Consider the following 9,766-nt stretch of genomic DNA (forward strand, 5'->3'; position numbering starts at 1 on the left):
ATTAGTGGGCCTCATTTGCTGAATCTGTTTTCACCCCTGTGTATGTGCCTTCCTCTTACCTCACCGTTATTATTTGTTGGGGGCTTCTATATCTTTGGGGATTATTTCTCTGGAGGCAAGAGAGGTCTTTCTTTCTCTCTAGGGGTAGTTAGTTCCTCTGGCTGGCTCGAGACGTCTAGGATTTTTAGGCACGTTCACCGGCTACTTCTAGTGTGTTCGGATAGGTTCAGATTTGCGGTCAGTCCAGTTTGCCACCTCCCTAGAGCTTGTCCTATGTTTGTTACTTAGCTGGCGTAATTCGTGATCCTCAACCACTAAGGATCATAACAGTATAGCAGGCCAAAAAAGTGTTTAATGCATCGCAGAAGTGGGATAAAAAGAAGACCTGAGTACATTTTTTTTTTTTCCTTTGCTGCAGTCTGTTTAGCTTCTTTCATCCCCTTGAACTCTGGGTGGTTTTGAGCTCAGCTGCAGACATGAATGTTCAGACTCTGACTTCTAGTGTGGATCATCTTACTGCACGGGTGCAAAGTATTCAGGATTTTGTTATTCATAGCCCTATGTCAGAACCAAAGATACCCATTCCTGAGTTGTTTTCTGGAGATAGATCTAGGTTTCAGAATTTTAAGAATAATTGTAAGTTATTTCTGTCTCTGAGACCTCGTTCCTCTGGTGATTCCGCTCAGCAAGTTAAAATTGTTATCTCCTTGTTGCGTGGCGACCCTCAAGATTGGGCTTTCTCTCTGGCGCCAGGAGATCCTGCATTGCTTAATGTAGATGCGTTTTTTCTGGCTCTTGGACTGCTTTATGAGGAGCCTAATCTTGAGAATCAGGCAGAAAAAGCGTTGCTGGCTATCTCTCAAGGTCAGGATGAAGCAGAGGTGTATTGTCAAAAATTTCGGAAATGGTCGGTGCTTACTCAATGGAATGAGTGTGCCCTGGCTGCAAATTTCAGAGAAGGTCTTTCTGAGGCCGTTAAGAATGTTATGGTGGGGTTCCCCACCCCTACAAGTCTGAGTGATTCTATGGCTTTAGCCATTCAGGTTGATCGGCGTTTGCGGGAGTGCAAATCTGCTCATCCTTTGGCGGTATTTTCTGAACAGAGACCTGAGTCTATGCAATGTGACCGAACTCTGACCAGAATTGAGCGACAAAGTCATAGACGTCAAAATGGGTTGTGCTTTTACTGTGGTGATTCTACTCATGTTATCTCAGCATGCTCTAAACGTTTAAAAAAAATCGCTAAACTTGTCACCATTGGTACGATACAGCCTAAGTTTATTTTGTCTGTTACCGTATTTTCTGGTGTATAAGACGACTGGGCGTATAAGACGACCCCCAACTTTTCCATATAAAATATGGAATTTGGGATATGCCCGCTGTATAAGACTGGGGTCATCTTATATGCCCAGTCATCTTATACAGCGTGTGGTTCCCAGGGTCTGAAGGAGAGGAGACTCTCCTTCAGGCCCTGGGATCCATATTCATGTTAAAAATAAAGAATAAAAATAAAAAATATGTATATACTCACCCTTCCGAGAAGCCTGGCTCTTACCGGTGTAAGCATCTGCCTCCGTTCCTAAGAAATGCAGCATGAAGGACCCTCGATGATGTCATGGTCAGGTGACTGGCCTGTGATTGGTCCGTGACCGCTCATGTGACCAGTCACCTGACCGTGACGTCATCGAAGGTCCTCCACGCTGCAATTCTTAGGAACGGAGGCAGACGCTTACACCGGTGAGAGCCAGGCTTCTCGGAAGGGTGAGTATGTACATATTTTTTATTTTTATTCTTTATTTTTAACATGAATATGGATCCCAGGGCCTGAAGGAGAGTCTCCTCTCCTTCAGACCCTGGGAACATCCAGGATCGCTCCCTGCACATGCCGTACCTGGCGTATAAGACGACCCCCGACTTTTGGGACAATTTTTAGGGGTTAAAAAGTCGTCTTATACGCCGGAAAATACGGTACTTTGATTTGTTCTTTGTCGTCCTACCCGGTTATGGCTTTTGTGGATTCGGGTGCTGCCCTGAATCTGATGGATTTGTCGTTTGCCAGGCGCTGTGGTTTTGTCCTGGAGCCTTTGGAATTTCCTATTCCTCTGAGGGGAATTGATGCTACGCCATTGGCTGAGAATAAGCCTCAGTATTGGACGCAAATGACCATGTGCATGACTCCCGTACATCAGGAGGTGATTCGCTTTCTTGTTCTGCATAATTTGCATGATGTTGTCGTCTTGGGTCTGCCATGGCTGCAGGCTCATAATCCAGTTTTAGATTGGAAAGCTATGTCTGTGTCAAGTTGGGGTTGTCAGGGAATTCATGGCGATACTCCGTTGGTGTCTATTGCTTCTTCCACTCCTTCTGAGGTCCCTGAGTTTTTGTCTGACTACCAGGATGTATTTGATGAGCCCAATTCCAGTGCCCTGCCCCCTCATAGGGATTGTGACTGGGATTTAATTCCTGGTAGTAAATTCCCTAAGGGACGACTTTTTAATTTGTCTATACCAGAGCATGCCGCGATGCGGAGTTATATAAAGGAGTCTTTGGAGAAGGGACATATTCGCCCATCCTCTTCCCCTCTTGGTGCAGGATTTTTTTTTGTGGCCAAGAAGGACGGTTCTTTGAGACCTTGTATAGATTATCGTCTTCTGAATAAAATCACAGTCAAATTTCAGTATCCCTTGCCACTATTGTCTGATTTGTTTGCTCGGATTAAGGGGGCCAGTTGGTTCACTAAGATAGATCTCCGTGGTGCGTATAACCTTGTGCGCATTAAGCAGGGAGATGAATGGAAAACAGCATTTAATACGCCCGAAGGCCATTTTGAGTACTTAGTGATGCCTTTTGGACTCTCTAATGCTCCTTCTGTGTTTCAGTCCTTCATGCATGACATCTTCCGAGAATATCTGGATAAATTTATGATTGTTTATCTGGATGACATTTTGGTCTTTTCTGATGATTGGGAGTCCCATGTGAAGCAGGTCAGGATGGTGTTTCAGGTCCTGCGTGCTAATGCTTTATTTGTGAAGGGCTCAAAATGCCTCTTCGGAGTACAGAAGGTCTCCTTTTTGGGTTTTATTTTTTCTCCTTCTACTGTGGAGATGGACCCAGTCAAGGTCCAGGCTATTCATGACTGGACTCAGCCTACGTCTGTTAAGAGTCTTCAGAAGTTCTTGGGTTTTGCTAATTTTTACCGTCGTTTCATCGCTAATTTTTCTAGCGTGGTTAAACCTTTGACGGATTTGACCAAGAAGGGTTCTGATGTGACTAATTGGTCTCCTGCGGCCGTGGAGGCCTTTCGGGAACTAAAGCACCGGTTTTCTTCAGCTCCAGTCTTATGTCAACCAGATGTCTCTCTCCCCTTCCAGGTCAAGGTTGATGCTTCTGAGATTGGAGCAGGGGCTGTTTTGTCGCAGAGAAGCTCTGATGGCTCTGTGATGAAGCCATGTGCTTTCTTTTCAAGAAAGTTTTCACCTGCCGAGCGGAATTATGATGTTGGTAATCGGGAGTTGTTGGCTATGAAGTGGGCATTTGAGGAGTGGCGACATTGGCTCGAAGGAGCTAAACATCGTGTGGTGGTCTTGACTGATCACAAAAACCTGATTTACCTCGAATCTGCCAAGCGCCTGAATCCTAGACAGGCTCGTTGGTCGCTGTTTTTCTCCCGTTTCAATTTCGTGGTCTCATACCTGCCTGGTTCGAAGAACGTGAAGGCTGATGCACTTTCTAGGAGTTTTGTGCCTGACTCTCCGGGAGTTTCTGAGCCGGCTGGTATTCTCAGAGAGGGAGTGATTTTGTCTGCCATTTCCCCAGATTTGCGACGAGTGCTGCAGAAATTTCAGGCGGATAGACCTGACCGTTGTCCACCAGAGAGACTGTTTGTCCCGGATAGATGGACCAGCAGAGTTATTTCCGAGGTTCATTCTTCGGTGTTGGCGGGTCATCCTGGGATTTTTGGTACCAGAGATTTGGTGGCTAGGTCCTTCTGGTGGCCTTCCTTGTCGCGGGATGTGCGTTCCTTTGTGCAGTCTTGTGGGATTGTGCTCGGGCTAAGCCTTGCTGTTCTCGTGCCAGCGGTTTGCTTTTGCCTTTGCCTGTCCCGAAAAGGCATTGGACGCACATTTCCATGGATTTTATTTCGGATCTTCCAGTATCTCAGAAAATGTCTGTCATCTGGGTGGTGTGTGATCGTTTTTCCAAGATGGTCCATTTGGTGCCCTTGCCTAAGTTGCCTTCCTCCTCCGATTTGGTTCCTCTATTTTTTCAGAATGTGGTTCGCTTGCACGGCATTCCTGAAAATATTGTGTCTGATAGAGGATCCCAGTTTGTGTCCAGGTTTTGGCGGACTTTTTGTGCTAAGATGGGCATTGATTTATCTTTTTCATCGGCCTTCCATCCTCAGACTAATGGCCAAACCGAGCGAACTAATCAGACGTTGGAAACTTATTTGAGATGTTTTGTTTCTGCTGATCAGGATGATTGGGTGACTTTTTTGCCATTGGCCGAGTTTGCCCTTAATAATCGGGCTAGTTCTGCTACTTTGGTTTCGCCTTTTTTCTGCAATTCTGGTTTCCATCCTCGTTTTTCCTCGGGTCAGGTTGAGTCTTCTGACTGTCCTGGGGTGGATTCTGTGGTGGATAGGTTGCAGCAGATTTGGAACCATGTGGTGGACAATTTGAGGTTGTCACAGGAGAAGGCTCAGCGCTTTGCCAACCGCCGCCGCGGTGTGGGTCCCCGACTTCGTGTTGGGGATTTGGTGTGGCTGTCTTCTCGGTATGTTCCTATGAAGGTCTCCTCTCCTTGGAAATCCTTAACCCGGTGTCTTTTCGTTTGGATCTCCCAGCATCGTTTGCCATTCATAATGTGTTCCATAGGTCTTTGTTGCGGAGGTATGTGGTACCTGTGGTTCCTTCTGTTGAGCCTCCTGCTCCGGTGCTGGTCGAGGGAGAATTGGAGTACATGGTGGAGAAGATTTTGGATTCTCGTATCTCTAGACAGAGGCTTCAGTATTTGGTGAAGTGGAAGGGCTATGGTCAGGAGGATAATTCCTGGGTTGTCGCCTCTGATGTTCATGCGGCCGATTTGGTTCGTGCCTTCCACGCTGCTCATCCTGATCGCCCTGGGGGTCTTGATGAGGGTTGGGTGACCCCTCCTCAAGGGGGGGTATTGTTGTGAACTCTATTTTTAGGCTCCCTCTAGTGGTCACAAGCGGTACTGTGTAGTGTTGTCTTTCTGCAGGTTGGCTGCATCAGCTGGTTCGTTATCCTTGGTTGGTTTCCTATTTAGCTCACCTGGATACTCAGTTCCTTGCCTGCTATCAATGTATTCAGTGCTCTTCAGATTCCTTGTGATTACCTTGCTCCCAGTCTCTCCAAGACAAGCTAAGTTTTTGTCCGTTCATTTTTTATCAGCATTCATCATGTTTCTTGTCCAGCTTGCTAAGATGTGATCTCCTCGCTTGCTGGTTGCTCTAGGGGACTGAGTTTCTCCCCCCACACCGTTAGTTGGTGCGGGGGTTCTTGAAATCTCAGTGTGGATATTTTGTAAGGGTTTTTTACTGACCGCACAGACCCCTTTACTATTTTCTGCTTTCTAGTATTAGTGGGCCTCATTTGCTGAATCTGTTTTCACCCCTGTGTATGTGCCTTCCTCTTACCTCACCGTTATTATTTGTTGGGGGCTTCTATATCTTTGGGGATTATTTCTCTGGAGGCAAGAGAGGTCTTTCTTTCTCTCTAGGGGTAGTTAGTTCCTCTGGCTGGCTCGAGACGTCTAGGATTTTTAGGCACGTTCACCGGCTACTTCTAGTGTGTTCGGATAGGTTCAGATTTGCGGTCAGTCCAGTTTGCCACCTCCCAAGAGCTTGTCCTATGTTTGTTACTTAGCTGGAGTAATTTGTGATCCTCAACCACTAAGGATCATAACAGTCTGCGGTTTTCTCTTCCTGGGTCTCAGGGCAAGGTCTTGGTAATAAACAACAAGGTGTGTTTATCCCTTTCGGTCCCAGCGAGAGCCGCAGGCATGAACGAGTATCACATTTATATTAATGTTTTTATATATCCTTCTGAGCCCTTGTAAAATTAATTGATGAAATATTTTAATACTGAGACATCATTTCTTGGAGCCTTGCATTATAGAATTTAAGGGATTATTTTTCTCCTGGAATTGTATAAATATATTGATAGTTTTGTGTTGTCGTTTGTTTTGGATTGTGGTGGCCCTGCTCTAATGAGGCAGATAGAGAGATTTTCGACTGTTCCAATGGTTTTTGTCTTATGAATCATCTTTTAAGCACCCAAAAGTGTGTTTGAGCATAGTTGCAAGCTGGATACCATCGGATCAGATGCCAGATAAGAGTTCAAAGTGATTTAATCTACATCATTATATAGAATTGTTCAGTTTTGGGGTTTCATCTTAATCCTGTTTTTTTAGGGATTTAGACAAAAACCCTGATGTAAGTGCTAATCGTAGAGCACCTGATTAATGTGAACCTAGCCTTAAAAGCAATAAAAAATGTTATGAACCCCAGAATGGTGCCAACAACGTCAACTCATCCTGCAAAAAAACAAGTCCTCACACAAGTGTGTAATCTGTCAACGGGGAAAATAGGGGGTTTCCACATCACAGGTAGCTCAAAGGCTTTTCAAAAGCAACATGCACACCCCACCCACCACCTCCCTATCCCAAATAAAATCTAGTGAAATCTGAGCTTCCAAATCCACATTGCCTCAGCTCCCTTCTGATACCCACAGTTTTCCTAACAGCAGCTAATTGTTCTCAGTGGGCGAAACAAAATAATAATCTTGTAGTTGTGATAATTTTTAATGGCTACAAAAATAAAATACCGTAAGTGATGTTACAAAGCAAGCTTTCAAGACTACTTGGGTCTCTTCATCAGGCATGGTATAACAAAGTTTCTGAAGTATCATGATGTCTTTTTCATGCGGGTCCGCTCTGTAACCCATACAAAGAAGTGCTAAAGAAAACTAAAAGTAATAAACATATGCATTGCTCTGTAAAAACAACTTGGTGTTTGTATGTTCAGTCTTTTGATCTTCTCTTTAACTACTTCAGATTTCCAAAGACATAAAGCATTTAAAAGAAGTAACTGGTTCTGTGATGCTAGTCACTACTCACGGTCAGGTAGTGAGGCAGGGTAATGAAACGTTCTGGGGTCAGATACCAAGAGAACACCTATAGATTAAACAGGAAAGACAAAGGCGAAGTCAAGTCACGGTCCGAGGTCAGAATACCATGAAGACAGCAGACCAAAGTAAAGAGGCTAGGCAAATGGATGGTCAGAATGAGGTCCAAGGTCAGGCAGCAGTAGATCAATAAACAGAGTACAGAAATACAAGGCAAACCACTGAGCAGATGCTAAGTCTGGCAGAGATCTGGGACTGACAGCTTGGCTAAGGCTACTTTCACACTTGCGTCGTGCACTGCACGTCGCTATGCGACGTTGCGGCGCACCGACGCATACTGTGGAAGCGCCGCACAACGGGGGCAGCGGATGCTGTTTTTCAACACATCCGCTGCCCCATTGTGAGGTGCTGGGAGGAGGGGGCGGAGTTCCGGCCGCGCATGCGCGGACGGAAATGCTGGACAAGACGCACCAAAAAACGTTACATGCAACGTTTTTTGGTGGCGACGGTCCGACGCAACACGACGCAACCGTCACACGACGGTTGCGACATGTGGCAATGCGTCGCACTGCGTCGCTAATGCAAGTCAATGGAGAAAAAACGCATCCTGCACGCACTTTTGCAGGATGTGTTTTTTCTACAAAACGACGCATAGCGACGTGCAGTGCACGACGCTAGTGTGAAAGTAGCCTAAGTGGCTGGCTATTCACCTGGAACAGGGAATACCTGTAAGAATCTCAGCATCTCTCAGACTCATATTGGAAGGCTGAGCTGTCCATCAAAACATTGACAGGTCCATTCTTCACAGTGGTCCTCTCCCTATTATAAAAAGTAAGAAAAAAACCTAGACAGAAATAATGTAAAAAAAGACACAATAAAAGAAGTGTGCTCTGCTTGAAAACCTAGGGTGTTTGCCCTGGGGTTTAAAAGGAACTTGGCATGTCCCCAAAAGCTATTAACCTGAAGCTATAGGGTCAATCTACAGGTTAGTAGTGTTCTAAAGCTGGCTGCTGCACTGAAAGCACAGCTACCGGGAGAAAATTTACTTTATTTCTTCAGGAAGCCTCAATATGCAAGTGAATGTGAAGATTCTTCAATGTCTTGTTTTCTAACAGCATGCAAATGAGAAAAATGATTAATTTGCATGATTTATAACATGTATCTGGCTAATAACATAAGTAAAGAAAGTGTATAGAAGAAAAAATGCCTATCGGTCTTTAGTTATACCACTGTTCACAAGTTAAATCTGTCTTCAGTGAATACACATTTTCCCATTACTGAGATGGGGGATGATAATTGGGACCCATAAAACTGAATGGAGAGGGGAGTGAGGAGGAGCCAAAGGCAGATATGAACATTTTGTTGAAGTTCTCCTGAAATGACTGTTACACTAAAATAAAAACTACGATCAAAAACCTCCAAATAGTGCGAATGACAACTTAAACTTTTCCTGCAAAAAAAATTGGAGGCCATGAGGAGACATCAATAGATGCAGGTACCACATCTATCCTACATTTTTTACATACCTGTGGACATGCAACCCTTTTGCCCCATCTTTTGATGGCAGGCTGTGAGGGTCCTAATTTTGCAGCAATGTCTTTTGACGTATTTGCTTTAATGCTCCTGCAATCTAGAAGGAACAGGCTGGACCTCCACCTGTCAGAGACAGCTGGTAACCCCAAGGGCAAAACAGACGCACTTTATCCAGCTTCTATCTTCTAATTTCCATATAACTCTGGTACAGTGGATATAAAAGGTCTGCACAACCCTGTTAAAATGCTACGTTTTGGTCACTGAAATAAAAATCAAACCAAGCGAAATAATTTTAGAACTTTTCCACCTTTAATGTTACCCATAAACTGTATAATTACTGTAAAATAAACTGAAATCTCATCTACTGGAAAAAGAAAAATTGTAAAATAATGTGGTTGCATAAATGTTCACACCCTTAGGGCTCATACTCACCTGCGAGAAACTTGGATGAGTCTCGCACGTCAATACCCGGCGTTGCTGCCGGCACTCAGGAGCGGAGCGTGCGGCTGCGTGTTTTCCTATGCGGCCACATGCTCCGATCTGAGTGCCGGGTGCAGTGCAGGGTATTGACGTGCGAGACTCATCCGAGTTTCTCGCAGTTGAGTATGAGCCCTTATACTAATACTTTGTAAGTTCCATTTGAATTTATAACAGCATTCAAGCTTTTTAGGTAGGAGTATATCAGCATGGCACATCTAGAATTGGTAATCTTTGCCCACTGTTCCTTGCAGTGAAGCTCCAAATCTGTCAGACTGTGAGACATCTCTTGTGTACAGTCCTCTTCAGAGTCCTTTATTTTCAGAAGATAGCATACAGCATTAAACAAAGGAAAAAAAGTAATTAAGTCAAATACAATGGAACAAATGCTCCTTAACACTCTGTCACAGATAACAGCAGGGGGAATAGTGCAGATCCCACTGTTACCAGTTTGGCAAGGATGATATTGGGAAAATCCTACAGACCCCACCGCTGTCACCAGTCTGTCAAAAAATGCCACTCCGCTGCCTCCAATCATCAGGACAGTTATATAGCCATGGCTGCTTCCATTACTAGATCAGTTATTGGGGAATTCACAGTAAGCGTAT

Source organism: Ranitomeya variabilis, chromosome 1 (genome assembly GCF_051348905.1).
Source record: "Ranitomeya variabilis isolate aRanVar5 chromosome 1, aRanVar5.hap1, whole genome shotgun sequence".
Taxonomy (NCBI): Eukaryota; Metazoa; Chordata; class Amphibia; order Anura; family Dendrobatidae; genus Ranitomeya; species Ranitomeya variabilis.